At 38.5% G+C, this 20,976-nt stretch overlaps 1 pseudogene across 1 annotated transcript; it reads right to left on the bottom strand.

The window, feature by feature from the left end:
• Positions 1 to 5,781: 5,781 nt before the first annotated feature.
• LOC309611064 (transcription factor IIIA pseudogene) lies at positions 5,782 to 12,766 on the bottom strand (annotated as a pseudogene). The gene has a single exon. The product of its transcript is annotated as a transcription factor IIIA pseudogene (transcript).
• Between the last annotated feature and the right edge of the window lie 8,210 nt (positions 12,767 to 20,976).

Raw genomic sequence — 20,976 nt, 5'->3', positions numbered from 1 at the left:
GAAAAGACATCCCACCTCCTGTACTTGTTTCTGGATATAAGGTCAATATACAAAAGTCAATTACTTTCTTATATACCAACAATGAATAAGTGGAATTTGAAATTAAAAACATATCTCTGTTTATATTAACACCCCCAAAAACGAAATACAAAATAGGTACAAATTTAACAAAATATGTACAAGATCCATATGAGGAAAACTACAAAACTCTGATGAACAAAATCAAGGAATAACTAAATAAATGGAGAGATATTCCATGTTCATGGATAGGAAGGCTAAATATTGTCAAGGTGTCAGTTCTTCCCATCTCGATCTATAGATTCAAGGCAAGGCCAATCAAAATCCTAGCAAGTTATTTTGTGGATATAGACATATTGATTCTAAAGTTTATATGGAGAGGCAAGAGAATCAGAATAGACAACACAATATTAAAGAACAGAACAAAGTTGGAGGCTCAACACTACTCAACTTCAAGACTTAGTATAGGGCTTCCCTAGTGGCACAGTGGTTAAGAATCCACCTGACAATGCAGAGGACATGGGTTTGAGCCCTGGTCCAGGAAGATCCCGCATGCCATGGAGCAACTAAGCCTGTGCACCACAACTATTGAGCCTGCACTCTAGACCCCGTGAGCCACAACTACTGAGCCTGCGTGCCACAACTACTGAAGCCAGGGCTCCTAGGGCCCGTGCTCCACAACAAGAGAAGCCACCACAATGAGAAGCCTGCGCACCACAACAAAGAGTAGCCCCCACTCACCGCAACTAGAGAAAGCCTGCATGCAGCAACGAAGACACAACACAGCCAAAAATAAAATAAATTAAATTAAATTAATTTTTTTAAAAACATTAAAAAAAAGACTTAGTATAAAGCTACAGTAATCAAGACAATGTGGTATTTGTGAAAGAATAGACAAACAGTCAACGCAGAAGAATTGAAAGCCCAGAAATAGGACCACGTAGAGTCAACTGATCTTTGACAAAGTAGTAAAAGCAATATAGTGGAGAACAGCTAGTTTTTTCAACAAATTGGACTGGAACAACTGGATATCCACATACCAAAAAAAAAAAAAAAAAAAGACTCTAGACACAGTTCTTATATCATTTTCACAAAAATTAATTCTAAATATATCATAGACCTAATGCAAAATGCAAATGTAAAGCATAAGACTATAAAACTCCTAGAAGATAACATAGGAGAAAACCTAGATGACTTTAGGTATTGTGATGACTTTTTAGATATAATACCAAAGGCACAATCCATAAAAGAAATAATAAGCTGAATTTCATTAAAATTAAAAACTGCTCTGTGAAAGACAGTGTCAAGAGAATGAAAAGACAAGCCATAGACTGCGAGAAAATATTTGCAAAAGACGCATCTAATAAAGGACTGTTATCTAAAATATGCAAAGAAGTCTTAAAATTCAACAGAAAGAAACCTAAGAACCCAATTTAAAAATGAGGCGAAGACTTCAACAGACACCTCGCCAAAGAATGTGTACAGGTGAAAAATAAGCATGAAAAGATGCTCTACATCATATGCCATCAGAGAAATGTAAATTTAAATGACAATGAGATACCACTACACACCTATTGGAATGGACAAAATCTGAAACTCTGACAATACCAAATCCTGAAGAGTATATGGAGCAACAGGAACTCTCATTCATTGCTGGTGGGAATGCAAAATGATACAGCCATTTTGGAAGATGGTTTGGTGGTTTCTTACAAAACTGAACATACTCTTACCATATGATCCAGCAATTGCACTCCTTGGTATTTACTCAAAGAGTTGAAAACTTATGTCCACACAAAAACCTGCACACAGATGTTTACAGCAGCTTTATTCATAATTGCCAAAACTTGGAAGCAACCAAGATGTCCTTCAGTAAATAAACTGGTACATTCAGACAAAGGATATTATTCAGTGCTAAAAAGAAAAAGGTTATCAAACCATGAAAAGACATGAAGAAAACTTAAATGCATATTAGTAAGTGAAAGAAGCCAATCTGAAAAAGGCTACATACATATTGCATGATTCCCACTATACAACATCTGGAAAAGGCAAACCTCTGGAGACAGTAAAAAGATCAGTGGTTGCCAGGGATTTTGTGGAGCAGAGAGGAGGAAGAAGGATAAATCGGTGGAGCACAGAGGATTTTTAGAGCAGCAAAAATACTCTGTATGGTACTATATGTACAATACTCTGTATGATACTGTAATGATGGATACTTGTCATTAGACATTTGTCCAAACCCATAGAATATATAACACAAAGAGTGAACCCTAATGTAAACTATGGACTTTGAGTGATCATGATGTGTAGATATAGGTCCATCAGCTGTAACAAATTGCACTCCTTGAGCCCATAACCCCACCTCTGGCGGGGGATGTTGATACTGGGAAAGGCTATGCATGCATGCATGGGGGCAGGGTAATCCCTGTACCTTCTTCTTAATTTTCCTGTGAGCCTAAAACTGCTCTTAAAAAAATTGTTTTTATCCTTTCTCAATTCCACTTATTCCTCTAAATACTACTCATTTCTTTCCTTCCTTTTACGAGAAAACTCAAAGAGTGTCAATACTTCTGTGTTCGATTTCTCTTCTCGAATCCACTCTTACTGCTCTTGTCAAGGTCACCAGTGACTTGGACTTGCTGAATCCAATGATCAATTCTCAGTCCTCCCTTTACCCCCCTGCCCTTCCCAGGGTCTGGCACAGCTGGTGACTCCCTCTTCTCTGACACTTTCTTCCCTTGGCTTCACATCACTCTTTCATGGTTTTCCTTCTCCCTTTCTGGCTGCTCCATCAGTCTGCTTTGCTGGTTCCTGCTCCTTTTTCTAACCTCTAAACACTGGAGTGCCCCAGGGCTCTGTCCTTTGCCCGCTTTGCTCTACCTCACTTCTCTGGGGATTTCATGAAGTCTCAGTCAGTCTTGGCTTTAAACCCCATCTATATGCTGATTTAATCCCCAGATTCACAGATCTAGTTAGGACCATAAAAAAAAAAATTGTTTTTATTTTTAAAAATAGGAGGGGGGACTCATAAGGGTTTTTATTTACAAGCATGAAGATAAAAGGTAGCTTAAAGTTCGTAAAGTCCAAACCCTACAATCTATAGCCAAGGAAAGGGAGATCCAGAGGGAGTAAGATATTTGTCCAAGGTGAGAAAAGATTCCAACATTAGAAAATTTTCCAAGCAAAAGCATTGCTCTCATTTTTCCAAAGGGGGAAAAAAAGCATATGTGTAAAAGTATGTGTTCAGGAACAGGCAAACAAGTTTGACATCATTTTGCATAGACATGTATAGATTAGGTAACTTTCTGAATATTTTGTACCACAAATAGATTTAGCTGGAAATGTCCAGGTAACTGGAGACTTGTAAATTTTTTTTCTTCAATCATCTAAATGATTGCCCTAATTCTCTGCTTCACTTTAATACATGGACACCACTATACAGTACAAATTTAAAATGCTACACCTTTTAGACAGACACCTCCATCTTTAGAACCTATTAATATTTATACTTCAATATTAAGTCTCTGGAGCCTAATCAGGTGGCACATGGGGGCCAAAAAGGAACATATTTGAATGTAACAGACCCATCAGCAAACTAAACCTAGAAAACCTTCTATAAAATGTGTGACTTGACTCTGAAGGGAAATTCTGACCTGCAGAGCTAATAGCTTGCAGTCAGCTCACTTGCCTGTTCTTATTGTCTTAACAAATTGGGAAATTTCCCAAAATTGCCATACAGGTCATTTATTCATTCTGTCACATTTGCCAAGACATAGCATGCCTATAAAAAGAGCAAGAGAAAATATCGTCCATCACCTCCCCAAACATCTAGAATAGATTATATTCTCTTATTTTTCATGTCATTTAATAACAGTACTGGTGCATTTTAAACAGTATAAAGAGCAGCATTCAACCATCTCTGGGATGGTGGGGCTACTTTGCTTCTGACATCTCTGTCAGTGTATTTTAATAAAAAAGGTGATGAATGTTTAGTGTCTTTTCATCTGAAAGTGAATGCCTTGAGGGCTTTTATTCATGTTCATTTTATTCCTGAAACATTTCAAGCCTACAGACCAGGATAGAACAGACAGAGACTCCTGTATCCCTACTACCAAGATTAAATGATATTAACTTTTTACCATATTCGCTTCAACTTCTGTATCTATCCATCGATGTACCTCAGCCACTCACTCTTATTTCCTCTTCTTCCACAGAAGTAGACACCATTGCAAGGTCTATGTGTATCATCCCCATGAATGAGGAGAAGAAGAAGAAAATAGAAGAGAAGGAGCTGAAAGAGGGAGAACAGGAGGGAAGGAAGAGATAATGCAAAAAGAAGAGGAGGAGGAGGAGGTATTTTAATATTTTCCAGATGTATTACAATGAGCATATATTACTTTTGCAATAGGAAAAAAAGTCATTGTAAAAGTAGAAATTAAAACTACAATATTGTCTTATTTCAAGAAGTATAGGTGGAAAATATTATGGAAAGATCGTGTTCTATCACAGTTTGGAAAAGGATGTGTGGACAGACCTGGTTTGTTCTACCTGAGCAGGGCATGTACAGAGGCAGGGCTACTCCCACCATCCCTGAATGTGTGCCATTCCTCCATTGGTGGTGGCTGGGACCAGCATTCCCCTCCATCCTCTCAACATCCAGGTGAGTGAACTCCTGGTGTCACTCTCTTATGAAGCACACCGTCTACATCAATACTACATTGCTAAAATTCATTACAGGCCACTGTTCCTTCGATTAGGAAAATAGGAGACTGTTGGCAACCATGGTGAGAGTAGTTTTTTAAAATTGGTGGGGAGGAAAGATAGTCTTGTCAACAAACGGTGTTGGAACAATCAGACAATCACAGGCAAAAGAGTAAAAAGGACCTTGGCCTAAACTTCACACCTTATAAAAACTAAAAATAACTCACGGATCTAAATATGAAATGCAAAACCTAAAACTTTTCGATAAAAATGTAAGAGGAAAACTTCATGATGTGGAGTTAATAGGAGCGTTCTTAGGCATGACAGCAAAGGCATGATCCCTAAGAGAATAAAATCCATAAATTGGACTTCATCAAAATTAAAACTTTTGCTCTGATGAAAAGATAAGCCACAAATCATGTACCTCACAGTGGACTTGTATTCAGAATGTGTAAAGAAATCTCTAAACTCAGCAGTAAATAAACAATCCAGTTAGAAAATAGATGAAAGATGAACGGATATTTTACCAGGCATATATAAAATGCAAGTAAGGACTTAAAAAAATCCTCAATATCTTTAGCCATTAGGGAAATGCAAGTTAAAGCTACAGGGAGATACCTCTACACACCTATTAGAATGGCTAAATTAAAAAAATACTTATAATACCGACTATTTTTGTTACTTCTTGTGAGTCAAACTATTTCATTTATTTATTTATTTATTTTGGCTGCGTTGGGTCTTCACGGCTGCGCGTGGGCTTTCTCTAGTTGTAGTGAGTAGGGGCTTCTCTTGTTGAAGAGCACGGGCTCTAGGTGCATGGGCTTCAGTAGTTGTGGCACATGGGCTCAGTAGCTGTGGCACGTGGGCTCAATAGTTGTGGCTCGCAGGCTCTAGAGCGCAGGCTCAGTAGTTGTGGTGCACGGGCTTAGTTGCTCCACGGCATGTGGGATCTTCCCAGACCAGGGCTTGAACCTGTGTCCCCTGCATTGGCAGGCGGATTCTTAACCACTGCACCACCAGGGTTAGTCAAACTATTTCAAAATACAAAGTTATTTTATAAAAAGTGGTGAGATTGGGCTTCCCTGGTGGCGCAGTGGTTGAGAGTCTGCCTGCCAATGCAGGGGATACGGGTTCGAGCCCTGGTCTGGGAGGATCCCACATGCCGCAGAGCAACTAGGCCCGTGAGCCACAATTGCTGAGCCTGCGCGTCTGGAGCCTGTGCTCCGCAACGAGAGGCCGCGACAGTGAGAGGCCCGTGCACCGCGATGAAGAGTGGCCCCCGCTTGCCGCAACTAGAGAAAGCCCTTGCACAGAAACGAAGACCCAACACAGCCATAAATAAATAAATAAATAAATAAATAAATAAATAAAAAATAAGTAAAACCTTTAAAAAAAAAAAAAAGTGGTGAGATTGCAGGGTTGATCAGGCAAATGGACGTGAGGAAGTGGAGTCAGTGAGTGAACATCATTCTGGAAAAGTATCTGACCAGCTATCTCCATGGAACATGGCCCTGCAGAGTGGAACATTGGCAGGCAAACACAGAGGTGGAAGAGCGACAGCCCGAACAGCAGAGCAGAGTCTTCAAGAACTTGAACCCCAACTTCTTCAGGCTGACACAGACTCAAAAGCTTAAAAGCTCTATGATCTTAAGAAACAAATCTGTGCCTCAGTTTCCTCATCTGAAAACAAGAAAAACCACAGCATCCATTTTGAGGGATCATTTTGAGAATTAAATGGAAAACATCACACATATAACATGATAAGTGTTCAGTCCATTTTAACTTTTTAATTGTTATTATAATTCACCTAAATTTTGCCTAAAATTGGCAATTCTCAAAGTATCTTAATTCATTTATTTTCTCTTCTCCTACCCCTTATTGTCAAAAACCTTCTCTTACTACATTTCAATCCCTGTTCCTACCTGCCTTCTCTGTGGAGACTGCTATTCTATATAATTTGTGCTTTTTAATGATTTTGATTTTTTCATTCTAAATTTAAGAATTTTTAATTTTTTCAAATGTAATGATCTAAAATGGATCTTTTGGGACTTCCCTGGTGGTCCAGTGGTTAAGACTTTGCCTTCAACTGCAAGGGTTGCAGGTTCAGTCCCTGGTTAGGGAGATCCCACATGCCTCATGGCCAAAAAACCAAAACATAGAACAGAAGCAATATTGTAACAAATTCATTAAGGACTTTAAAAAATGGTCCACATCAAAAAAAAATCTTAAAAAAATAAAATGGATCTTTTAAAAATAAGTGCAATTTTAAAAAGAATTTTATTTTATTTTATTTTTTTAGCATCTTTATTGGAGTATAATTGCTTTACAATGGTGTGTTAGTTTCTGCTGTATAACAAAGTGAATCAGCTATACATATACCTACAACTCCATATCTCCTCCCTCTTGCATCTCCCTCCCACCCTCCCTATCCCACCCCTCTAGGTGGACACAAAGCACCAAGCTCTTCTCCCTGTGATATGCGGCTACTTCCCACTAGCTAGCTATTTTACATTTGGTAGTGTATATATGTCCATGCCACTCTCTCACTTCATCCCAGCTTTCCCTTCCCCCTCCCCATGTCCTGAAGTACATTCACTAGGTCTGCGTCTTTACTCCTGTCCTGCCCCTAGGTTCTTCAAAATCTTTTTTTTTTATTTTTAGATTCCATATATATGTGTTAGCATACAGTATTTGTTTTTCTCTTTCTGACTTACTTCTGTCTGTATGACAGTCTGTAGGTCCATCCACCTCACTACAAATAACTCAATTTCATTTCTTTTTATGGCTGAGTAATATTCAATTGTATATATGTGTCACATCTTCTCTATCCATTCATCTATCAATGGACACTTAGGTTGCTTCCATGTCCTGGCTATTGTAAATAGAGCTGCAATGAACATTGTGGTACACGACTCTTTTTTAATTATGGTTTTCTCAGGGTATATGCCCAGTAGTGGGGTTGCTGTGTCATATGGTAGTTCTATTTTTAGTTTTTTGAGGAACCTCCATACTGTTCTCCATAGTGGCTGTATCAATTTACATTCTCACCAACAGTGCAAGAGTGTTCCCTTTTCTCCACACCCTCTACAGCATTTATTGTTTGTAGATTTTTGGATAATGGCCATTCTGACTGGGGTGAGGTGATACATCATTGTACTTTCTATTTGCATTTCTCTAATGATTAGTGACGTTGAGCATCCTTTCATGTGTTTCTTGGTAATCTGTATATCTTCTTTGGAGAAATGTCTATTTAGGTCTTCTGCCCATTTTTGGATTGGGTTGCTTGTCTTTTTGATATTGAGTTGCATCAGCTGCTTGTATATTTTGGAGATTAGTCCTTTGTCAGTTGCTTCATTTGCAAATATTTTCTCCCACTCTGAGGGTTGTCTTTTCGTCTTGTTTATGGTTTCCTTTGCTGTGCAAAAGCTTTTAAGTTTCATTAGGTATCATTTGTTTATTTTTGTTTTTATTTCCATTTCCCTAGGAGGTGGGTTAAAAAGGATCTTGCTGTGATTTATGTCATAGAGTGCTCCGCCTATGTCTTCCTCTAAGAGTTTTATAGTGTCTGGCCTTACATTTAGGTCTTGAATCCATTTTGAGTTTATTTTTGTGTATGGTGTTAGGGAGTGCTCTAATTTCATTATTTTACATGTAACTGTCCAGTTTTCCCAGCACCACTTATTGAAGAGACTGTCTTTTCTCCATTGTATATTCTTGCCTCCTTTATCAAAGATAAGGTGACCATATGTGCATAGGTTTATCTCTGGGCTTTCTATCCTGTTCCATCGATCTATCTTTCTGTTTTTGTGGCAGTACCACACTGTCTTGATTACTGTAGCTTTGTAGTATAGTCTGAAGTCAGGGAGCCGGATTCCTTCAGCTCCATTTTTCTTTCTCAAGATTGCTTTCATTCTTCGGGGTCTTTTGTGTTTCCATACAAATTGTGAAATTTTTTGTTCTAGTTCTGTGAAAAATGCCATTGGTAGTTTGATAGGGATTGTATTGAATATTTAGATTGCTTTGGGTAGTATAGTCATTTTCACATTGTGGATTCTTCCAATCCAAGAACATGATATATATCTCCATCTGTTGGTATCATCTTTAATTTCTTTCATCAGTGTCTTATAGTTTTCTGCATACAGGTCTTTTTTCTCCTTAGGTAGGTTTATTCCTAGGTATTTTATTCTTTTTGTTGCAGTGATAAATGGGAGTGTTTCCTTAATTTCTTTTTCAGATTTTTCATCATTAGTGTATAGGAATGCAAGAGATTTCTGTGCATTAATTTTGTATCCTGCTACTTTACCAAATTCATTGATTAGCTCTAGTAGTTTTCTGGTAGCATCTTTAGGAATCTCTATCTATATTATCATGGCATCTGCAAACAGTGACACTTTTACTTCTTTTCCAATTTGGATGCCTTTTATTTCTTTTTCTTCTCTGATTGCTGTAGCTAAAACTTCCAAAACTATGTTGAATAATAGTGGTGAGAGTGGGCAACCTTGTTTTGTTCCTGATCTTAGAGGAAATGGTTTCAGTTTTTCACCATTGAGAATGATGTTGGCTGTGGGTTTGTCATATATGGCCTTTATTAAGTTGCGGTAAGTTCCCTCTATGCCTACTTTCTGGAGAGTTTTTATCATAAATGGGTGTTGAATTTTGTCAAAAGCTTTTTCTGCATCTAGTGAAATGATCATGTAGTTTTTCCCCTTCAATTTGTTAATATGGTTTATCACATGGATTGATTTGCATATATTGAAGAATCCTTGCATTCCTGGGATAAACCCCATTTGATCATGGTGTATGATCCTTTTAATGTGCTGTTGGATTCTGTTTGCTAGTATTTTGTTGAGGATTTTTGCATCTATGTTCATCAGAGATATTGGCCTGTAGTTTTCTTTTTCTGTGACATCTTTGTCTGGTTTTGGTATCAGGGTGATGGAGGCCTCGTAGAATGAGTTTGGGAGTGTTCCTCCCTCTGCTATATTTTGGAGGAGCTTGAGAAGGATAGGTGTTAGCTCTTCTCTAAATATTTGATAGAATTCACCTGTGAAGCCATCTAGTCCTGGGCTTTTGTTTGTTGGAAGATTTTAAATCACAGTTTCAATTTCAGTGCTTGTGATTGGTCTTTTTTTATTTTCTGTTTCTTCCTGGTTCAGTCTCGGAAGGTTGTGCTTTTCTAAAAATTTGTCCATTTCTTCCAGGTTGTCCATTTTATTGGCATATAGTTGCTTGTAGTAATCTCTCATGATCCTTTGTATTTCTGCAGTGTCAGTTGTTACTTCTCCTTTTTCATTTCTAATTCTATTGATCTGAGTCTTCTCCCTTTTTTTCTTGGTGAGTCTAACTAATGGTTTATCAATTTTGTTTATCTTCTCAAAGAACCAGCTTTTAGTTTTAGTGATCTTTGCTATTGTTTCCTTCAGTTCTTTTTCATTTATTTCTGATCTGATCTTTATAATTTCTTTCCTTCTGCTAACTTTGGGTTTTTTTGTTCTTCTTTCTCTAATTGCTTTAGGTGTAAGGTTAGGTTTATTTGAGATGTCTATTTGAGATTTTTCTTGTTTCTTGAGGTAGGATTGTATTGCTATAAACTTCCCTCTTAGAACTGCTTTTGCAGCATCCCATAGGTTTTGGGTGGTCGTGTTTTCATTGTCATTTGTTTCTAGGTATTTTTTGATTTCCTCTTTGATTTCTTCAATGATCTCTTGGTTGTTTAGTAACATATTGTTTAGCCTCCATGTGTTTGTGTTTTTTATGTTTTTTTCCCCTGTAACTGATTTCTAATCTCATAGCATTGTGATCAGAAAAGATACTTGATATGATTTCAATTTTCTTAAATTAACCAAGGCTTGATTTGTGACCCAAGATATGATCTATCCTGGAGAATGTTCCATGAGCACTTGAGAAGAAAGTGTATTCTGTTGTTTTTGGATGGAAAGTCCTATAAATATCAATTAAGCCCATCTTGTTTAATGTATCATTTAAAGCTTGTGTTTCCTTATTTATTTTCATTTTGGATGATCTGTCCATTGGTGAAAGTGGGATGTTAAAGTCCCCTACTACAATTGTGTTACTGTCGATTTCCCCTTTTATGGCTGTTAGCATTTGCTTTATGTATTTAGGTGGTCCTATGTTGGGTGCATAAATATTTACAATTGTTATATCTTCTTCTTGGATTTATCCCTTAATCATTATGTAGTTTCCTTTTTTGTCTCTTGTAATAGTCTTTATTTTGAAGTCTATTTTGTCTGATATGAGAATTGCTACTCTACTTTTTTTTTTTTTCCAATGCTCTGCACCAGTGATTTTAATAAAAACGTGCTTCTGAGAGAAAATAACTGAGCTGGCTGGTCTGCAGTCCTTCAAACAAAGCAGTCTGGTGTGTAGCTGGGGCCAGCGTCACCACAGCGGAGGGCACCTTGCCCTCAGTGCAGTTCAGCGACTCCCCATTTCTGGGCAAAGACACACCCTGGCCCTGTGTCCTTTTAAGAGGGGTGTACCCACTGAGCTGAGAGGCTAGACTCCGTTTTTCACGAGATGGTCTCACTTTGAGCTTCATTTTCTTCTTGTCAGGGTCATGCACAACAGCCTGCCTGCTGAGGCTCTGCTTCATGGCCAATGTCTTGCCACAGCCAGCGTGCTCACACACAAATGGGCGCTCCTCCTCATGGAACGAGAGGATGTGGCTCTGGAGGGTGAACGCAATGGTTTAGGTGCAGCCACAGCCTTCCCTGGGGCACTGACACACATCCCTCTCCGGGGCATGAATTCTCATGTGCTGCTTCAGGAAATCCTTGCACTTAAATGTTTTCTGGCACACATCACATGTTATGTCCTCTTTATGGGTTTCTCTCACAAGTTCCTGAAGCTCTGTCCATGTTTGTGCCACAAAAGAACATTCTTTTTGACATATATAGCCCTCGTGGACCTTCCCATGTCCCTTCAGACTGCTGGGGGAAGCAAAGTGTTTTCCACATCCTTTGTGGGTACACCTGAACAGTGGTTCGCTGTTGTGCTGGCACTGATGGATTTTCAGCTGCTGATGCTTCTTAAAGGTCTTCTTACAACCTTAAAACTGCATACATATTGTTTTTGCTGGTTTTCATGTTTGCTTTCAAAATGTTTCTCAAGTTTGATTTTATGTTGAATTTTTGATCACAGCCACTAGCTGTACAAAGGGCTTTTCTCCGGTGTGAACAGGGCATGGCGGCTGAGGTGGTAGTCACTGACGAAGGCCTTGGTACACCCTTCATGGTCACAAACAAATAGTCTCTCCCCTGTGTGCTTGCACAGGTGCGAGTCTAGTTTCCAGGCCTTGTTGTAATTGGGGCTGCAGTTGGGGAAGGAGCAGATGAACCTCTGAGGGGGAGCCGGGGCTAGGCTCTCACTGGCTGCAAGGAACATGTCGGCAATGGTCAGGGATGACACCGCCTCAGCAACCAAGTCAGGCTGGCTCTAGGATGCCTGGTGCCAGACACTCAGCCATGTGCTGAGCCATGTGCTGTGAACTGATGCTGACCAACTGCTCCAGGAGATCCTACGTGTGACTCCACTGCACTTCCGGGAGTGCGGCCCCGGCGGAGTGGGGCAGGGCTGGAGTGCCCACTCCAGCTTTCTTTTGATTTCCTTTTGCATGGAATATCTTTTTCCATCCCCTCACTTTCAGTCTGTATGTGTCCCTAGGTCTGAAGTGGATCTCTTGTAGACAGCATATGTATGGGTCTTGTTTTGTATCCATTCAGCCAGTCTTTGTCTTTTGGTTGGAGCATTTAATCCATTTACATTTAATGTAGTTATCAATATGTATGTTCCTATTACCATTTCTTAATTGTTTTGGGTTTGTTATTGTAATCTTTTCCTTCTCTTGTGTTTCCTACCTAGAGAAGTTCCTTTAGCATTTGTTGTAGAGCTGGTTTGGTGGTGCTGAATTCTCTTAGCTTTTGCTTGTGTGTAAAGGTTTTAATTTCTCTGTCAAATCTGAATTAGATCCTTGTTGGGTAGAGTAATCTTGGTTGTAGCTTTTTCCCTTTCATCACTTTAAATATGTCCTGCCACTCCCTTCTGGCTTGCAGAGTTTCTGCTGAAAGTTCCGCTGTTAATCTTATGGGGATTCCCTTGTATGTTAATTGCTGCTTTTCCCTTGCTGCTTTTAATATTTTTTCTTTGTATTTAATTTTTGATAGTTTGATTAATATGTGTCTTGGCATGTTTCTCCTTGGATTTATCCTGTATGGGACTCTCTGTGCTTCCTGGACTTGATTGACATTTCTTCACCCATATTAGGGAAGTTTTCAACGATAATCTCTTCAAATATTTTCTCTGTCCCTTTCTTTTTCTCTTCTTCTTCTGGAACCCCTATATTTCAAATGTTGGTACGTTTAATGTTGTCCCAGAGGTCTCTGAGATTGTCCTCAATTCTTTTCATTCTTTTTTCTTTATTCTGCTCTGCAGTAGTTATTTCCACTATTTTATCTTCCAGGTCACTTATCCGTTCTTCTGCTTCAATTATTCTGCTATTGATTCCTTCTAGAGAATTCTTAATTTCATTTATTGTGTTGTTCATCATTGTTTGTTTGCTCTTTAGTTCTTCTAGGTCCTTGTTAAACGTTTCTTGTGTTTTCTCCATTCTACTTCCAAGATTTTGGATCATCTTCACTATCATTACTCTGAATTCTTTTTCAGGTAGACTGCCTATTTTGTCTTCATTTGTTTGTTCTTGTGGGTTTTTACCTTGCTCCTTCATCTGCTGTGTATTTCTCTGTCTTCTCAGTTTGCTTAACTTACTGTGTTTGGGGTCTCCGTTTTGCAGGCTGCAGGTTTGTAGTTCCCGTTGTATTTGGCGTCTGCTCCCAATAGCTAAGGTTCATTCAGTGGGTTGTGTAGGCTTCCTGGTGGAGGGGACTGGTGCCTCTGTTCTGGTGGATGAGGCTGGATCTTGTCTTTCTGGTGGGCAGGACCACGCCCAGTGGTGTGTTTTGGGGTGTCTGTGACCATATTATGATTTTAGGCAGCCTCTCTGCTAATGGGTGGTGTTGTGTTCCTGTCTTGCTAGTTGTTTGGCATAGGGTGTCCAGCAGTGTAGCTTGCTGGTTGTTGAGTGGAGCTGGGCTTAGCGTTGAGGTGGAGATCTCTGGGAGAGCTTTTGCCATTTGATATTATGTGGGGCTGGGAGGTCTCTGGTGGACCAATGTCCTGAACTCAGCTCTCCCACCTCAGAGGTTCAGGTCTGACACCTGGCCAGAGCACCAAGACCCTGTCAGCCACATGGCTCAGAAGAAAAGGGAGGAAAGAAAGAAAGAAAGAAAGAAAGAAAGAAGGAAAGAAAGAAAGAAGAAAGAAAGAAAGAAAGAAAAGAAAAGAAAAGAAAGGAAGGAAGAAAGAAAGAAAGAAAGAAAGAAAAGAAAGAAAGAAAGAAAGGAAGGAAGGAAGAAAGAAAGAAAGAAAGAAAGAAAAGAAAGAAAGAAAGAAAGGAAGAAAGAAAGGAAAGAAAGAAAGAAAGAAAGAAAGAAAGGAAAGAAAGAAAGAAAGGAAGAAAGAAAGAAAAGGAAGGAAGGAAAGAAGGAAGGAAGGAAGAAAAAATAAATAAAATAAAATAAGTTATTAAAATAGAAAAAATTACTAAGAATAAAAAATTAAAAATAATTTAAAAAAGAGTGAAAGAAAGAAGAGAGCAACCAAACCTAAAAACAAATCCACCAATGATAACAAGCACTAAAAACTATACAAAAAGAAAAAGAATGGACAGACAGAACCCTAGGCAAATGGCAAAAGCAAAGCTATACAGACAAAATCACACAAAGAAACATACACATACACACTCACAAAAAGAGAAAAAGAAAATATATATATATATATATATATATAAAGATAAAAAAAGGAAGAGAGCAACCAAATCAATAAACAAATATACCAATGATAATAAGCTCTAAATACTAAACTAAGATAAACATAAAACCAGGAACAAATTAGATGCAGAAAGCAAACCCCAAGTCTGCAGTTGCTCCCAAAGTCCACCGCCTCAATTTTGGGATGATTCGTTGTCTATTCAGGTATTCCACTGATGCAGGTACATCAAGTTGATTGTGTAGATTTAATCCGCTGCTCTTGAGGCTGCTGGGAGAAATTTCCATTTCTCTTCTTTGTTCACACAGCTCCTGGGGTTCAGCTTTGGATTTGGCCCCGCCTCTGCATGTAGGTCGCCTGAGGGCGTATTTTGGGAAGTCTGAGGTCTTCTGCCAGCGTTCAGTAGGTGTTCTGTAGGAGTTGTTCCACATGTAGATGTATTTCTGATGTATTTGTGGAGAGGAAGGTGATCTCCACGTCTTACTCCTCCTCCATCTTGAAGGCGCCCTAAAAAAGAATTTTAAACAAACTATATTACTTTATTACATATCTGTGGATGAATCCACATAAAACTGGTACATTTAGAGTTACCAAACGGTTATAAATGTTATGAAAGAAGAAATGTTTACCTGAGATAATTACACTGCGAGGAAGCAGATTTGATAATTGTGTGCTGACTTTTTCTGTAGGAGGTGAAATTATATTCTTGGTCCTTCAGGGAGTCACTCTTCTTATCAACAAAGAGCATACCTTTTTTTCCCCAAAGCCCCACATCCTTAGGAACCATTAGGCATGATTTAAGTTGTCAGCAGATTAATTGAACTTTTTACCAATAAACTATTCACATTTTTTCCTCCAATAATGAGTGATGGAATATGAAGGACGTGTGGAGTGTATTCACATTTGATAGTCATTTTTATCAGAACACTGCAAGCACATATTCTTAAACATTTATCACTGGACTACATTAAAATTGGTAGCAGACAAAAGAAACGAGAGGAGAATCATTATCTAAATTCCTAAAGTACAGAATGATGTGGCTATGACCTTTAATTAATATAATGCTTTACACACAAGAAAGTCTGTCATACATGCCTTATATTGTGTAAGTGTTTATTTTAAATCAACATTAAAAGCCATGAGTATGTAAGATGCTGAGTCACACATATTTAAACCTTTTGATCTTTGACCTGGAGAAGACCACATTCCAAATGACAGATGCACTGAAATATGCATACAATATGAAAAGACAGCAGCGTATTGTCACGTTGTACTTTTCCTCATACCTTGTAGAATTTCCTCATTGCCACCTTCTTTTAAGCAAAAATAACTAGCTGTTCCAAAACATGAACTGGTTTTATAAAATGATCTTTCATCGCTTCAAGGAAGATTACCTATGATCTCAACTGACCTCAAGAACGCTACCGCAGAGCTACCAGCCACTCAAGCAGACCAACTCTGGAGATTATTGAAAGATGTATGGATAAAGCCTTTTATTTTCCTTAAGTGAATTCACTACCCTTCAAATTTAGGGGTTTGGATGAATAAGTCCAGGGGCTGCTACAGCTGTCTGGCAGGAAAATACAGCATATTAAAGAATGTCTATCAGGTTATCTTGCAAATCAGATCCCTTTCCAATCTAAAAATGTGGTATTGAGCTTGTAGAGCCTCATGTTTAAATAAAAAGTTTTCCTTAAAAAAAAAAAGCTTAAGACAAATTACTTTTAAAATATAAATACTTTTTGATTCTCTTTATCAGTGATTGTTGTGTTGTCCTACATTCAGTACTTTTTTTCACTCCAACCAATTTATTCTACTCTGAATAGCAGACTCATCAATTAAAGTTTGTCTCCCTCCTGCCCTGAATGTGCTGATTGCCCCATTTTCTTCTAACAGTTAGTCAAGGCACAAATACAAATTATGGTCTGGGTTTTGTTTCTGCCTTAAAAAAAATTCACACCCAGCAAGGTAACTGAAAGAAATGTTAGCTTTTCCTCCTGATCAGGTTGAGCTTTGTTTATTGCTCTTTTGAAAGCATATTACACAGGACTCATTTGCTCCCCACTTTCTAAGCAGTTCTACAGGGGATGACAGGGTGGGTAAGCCTCAGACCTGGCTTCCATTCAGGAGAGGGTTTGGGGAGGCTGTGGTGACAGTGGAGAGAAGTTCCTCCAGGCTGGCTGCCTGCTTACTTAATACCATGACACGCAGAGCTGGACAGGACTACTGTCTCACCAGTAATTCCACAAAGTGGATAATGAAGCAGCTCTATTTACTGACTACTAGGCAACTAGGCCAGGACAATCAACTGTAATCACAGCTAATGGCTCATATAAATTGGCTTCATGCAGACCAAGGATCTAGCAGAAACTCAACTCCTTTCCTAGAATTTACTTTGCCAAGATATACTCAGTGTATCGAGTGTTCGTAGGCATCTCCACCCCATACCTGCGGCCATGTAGAGAAGCTGTGAAGAGGACACCAGCTTTCTTCCAAATGGGAGCACTTCCTGCCTAAGAGGATTCCATTTGGGATGAATCTTTCTAGCAGCCTTTATATTTTACAGGACCACTCAGAAACTCTTCTCAGGGGTTCCCATTCACTCTTATAACCATGTGTGGCCTATAATTTCTTTCAGCAGCCAATAGTTTCATTCAGGACCTAGTTTTATGGTAGAGTCACTGGCCCCATTGTTGAAGTCAAATGACGCCTCTTCTCTCTACAAAGGTCTGAAGGATCCCCATTGTTTTATAACTAACTGAGTTGAGTTTTATCTCATATTGGTCCATAGGCATCCTGTAGGCAGCAACTATGGAACTTGACTTTGTATTATCCATAGTGCCCAGAAGAATGCTTTGCACATAATAGATGCCAAATGACATTATAGATTTCAGTAAATTAAAAACCTAATGCTTGACATGTAATAGTGAAAATTGCTAAGTGATTTTGGAAATCAGAAGAACCAGTTCTGCTTTTCCTACACACAGAAAAATTATTTGTATTGTTATGGCTATTACTTCATCCAAATACCTAACCGTAATTAATTACACTTCCTTATGATATCTTCAGAATATGTATGTAATTAGAAAGTGGCTCGGACATAAAATTTTGTTTTAAAAAGTTTTATTGACAACTGATATTATGTTCCTCACTTTCGACTTTGGTGTTTACAAAATTTTAGATAACCAGAAGTTTCATTATGGTCATCACCTTAACGTAAGACCAGTCCTGGTTCGTGTATTATCAGTAATAATTTCCTTTAATCTCTACCAAACATGTTCCTTAAAAAAAAACTTAATTCAATAATGCTAAATATTAAAGTAAAACTTTCCTATTTCCATTGTTACAATCACATGGTACCAGAAGGGTCTCAACCCTCAGTGCTAGTTCATTTACTTATTCTAAAATAGGTATATTAATGCCCAGCAGTGTTAATGCCTCTCTAAACAAATCATCATCTGTCTATATACACATGACTCATATTCTTTCCTTTCTCTAGTGATCCAAGAAACATGTTTATTCTATTCCTTTACATCTACATCTGGGAGTCTTATTAGTAGAAGTAAAAATAAATAATTTAGCTTAAATAACTCAGCTTAGCAAATCTGTCCTCTCCTGCAAATTCACACTTACTATCCAGCACTCTGAAAATGCCTCATAGTTATTTTAAAAGGTTTGGCAATTTTGGATATTTTAATTAGTTTTTTTGATCTTTAAATATTCTTATTTTATATAAATATCTAACATCAAATTAGAGCAAATATCTTAAGTGGGAAAAAATAGCGTAAGGGATGCTAGTGAGTACCCCATTAATACCCCTCGACCTTACCACTTGGTGCATGTGGCCAGCACCTGTGTTCCTTTCCCTAAGGGCTTTTTCTAGCCACTATGCAGCAGGCCAAAAATGCCAGGGAATTAGCCTCCCTCTACAGGAGCTCTCCACTAATGTGGAAGGGAGTTAGTAAATAAATGCCCCAAATCCCTTACCCTGGAAGGGAGCAGATAACACTGAAGTGTGTGTTCTACATAAGCTCCCAAAGGACCACCCACCCCCGTGGGATTGCACCCAGTAGCCCACAGTGGTACCTGGCTGGACAATGTACCTTTTTATTGGCTGTCGTCCCTCCCTGTCTTACTGCCCAATTCTCCTACTGAGGTTTGCTTCACCTCCCAAATAAACTTTTTGCACTGCAATCTTTTTCTAAGAGTCTACTTCTGTGAAAGCTTAAATTAAGACAGTTAGTGAGATAAGAGGTCCTGAGAAGCAGATCCTCAGGCTGGGACTCTAGAACTGAATGACTCACTAGCCAAAAGACAATGAGGGGTCCATTACTGGTGGTAAGTGGAGTGGTAACAATCCCAGACATGCTGTGGCAACCCAATTAATAAGCCACTCAGCAAGAATGAACTGGGGCATGATACAGATGGAAGAGGATGTATTGGATGATGCAGTAGCTCCAGCATTTAGAAGATTTGAGGGTAACAGTGTTTAAGAATGATGAAATCGGCTTGTTGTTTTTAAGTGCAATTGAAGCTCTGAAGGAAAAAAAGACAGGCAGACTCATGCTCCTACCAACTCAGCTCCTGTATTCCTTTGCCTGAGAGCATTCTTGGCTACTGAAGGTATTTTGCCCTTGTGTGCAGTAGACTTAAAGTGCTGAGAATTAATGACCTCCAGGAACAGCATTCAACCCATGAGCAACAGGAATTGGCGTATAAATGCCCCAGCTCCCTCACCCTTGGAATAGATGACTCTGAGATGCATGTTCTACACTGGCTCCCAGAGTTTCCTCATTGGCATTAAATTCCAGTAGCCCACAGTGATAACTGGATTGGTGATACACTTCTTAATAGTTGACTTCATTCTCTGTCTCCCTTCCCAGTTTGCTTTACATCCTACTTAAACTCCAGTCCTTGTCTCAGGGTCTGCTTTGGGGGACATCCAGGTTAAATCAAATGGTCTTATCCATCATTAATATGACTACAGTGTTGCACCTAAAGAACCAGGCAAAGCCATGAGGAATATGCAGAATCCAATCAGATATTATTTAAATATTTATAAAAGTTTGGACCCTATCAGGTTAGAAAAATATGAGACAAATTCAGAATAGACTCAAGGGATAAAGAGATTAGTTGACTCCTATTAATTGGTAAAGCAACTGCAAGGAGGAAGAATTGGATTTTGTATAAACTGAACTGGGACTTGAGTGGGCTGAGATACTACTCTTGTCAGGACCTGTTAAAGCCACTATACACAGGGCTCACGCTGCCCCAAGGCCTTGGCAGTGTCTCAGGACAACAAACATCCTGTGATCCAAACAAAATTACATCAGATATGCAACCTTGTCCATCTAAGAAAGTCTTAGTAGAGTAACCTCAATTTACTGGCTTGAAATTTTTCTCTTTGTTCCCCGCACCACCGCCCCCCCCCCCCAGGGAAAACTTTTAGATTAAGGGAAGAAGGTGAAAAGGTAAATTCAATATATAATATTCTTGTGCTAAATGTTAGAAAAAACATATGTGTAATTGGCATTGAGTGTAATAATGGAGAATAAAGGATCAGTCAGATGAATCTTGTGATTCCTATTTTAAACATGCAGTTAGGTAATTCATTTAGACTTGTGATTTTCAATAGAAATATATAAAAGAATTATGGACTTATAAGTAATATTGTAACATTCAGAATAAGTAATATGTTTAGAATCCTCATGTTTATAAATATAATTTAATAGATTTTAAGAATAATATAAATGCCTGGGAAGGTGTTTGTTCTGATAATTTAACTGCTTTTAAAAAATTAAATATATTAAATTTATATATACTCCTTAAAATTAATCTTTAAAATAGACTAGATTTATAAGCAGAATAATTATAAGTTCAAATTTTAAAATGAAGGAAAAACTGGGGTTTGGATTTGCAACTTTCATAAACCAAATATTAATTTTTACAAATCAAAGCAAGTATAAATTGTCCTGCTCTCAAAGACAACCAAAAGACTCACCCTTTCAAGAGTGGGATGCAGTGAAACCATGTTTATAACCACTATGGACTTTGTATCTTAAAAGGGGGCGGTCTAGAGCCCCCAAGTCCCCTGAATTACAAGTGCTCAATGATTTGCATTTTCAACCCTCTCACCCTCCTGTCTGAATTTCCTCTATCTACTGCCTGATTCTTTTAGGAATTATTTTCATAGTCTTCCTCTCCAGGCCACAGTCTCAGAGATGGTAAAAGGACCTCCAATTGGACTCTAATTGTGATCAACCCTATAAACAGCCATGCTAATGACATTCTCTACACCTCAACCATCCACAAGTTAAATCACATGGGAACTTTGTATCTCCTTTACTTCTTTTCCCCCTCCTTAAAATGATCAGAATAATGTCATGGTCTGTGTCTGTTATCCTGATTAACTAAATT

This window comes from Balaenoptera borealis (genome assembly GCF_965194805.1).
Source record: "Balaenoptera borealis genome assembly, chromosome: 14".
NCBI lineage: Eukaryota > Metazoa > Chordata > Mammalia > Artiodactyla > Balaenopteridae > Balaenoptera > Balaenoptera borealis.
This window is presented reverse-complemented; position numbering and strand designations above follow the sequence as displayed.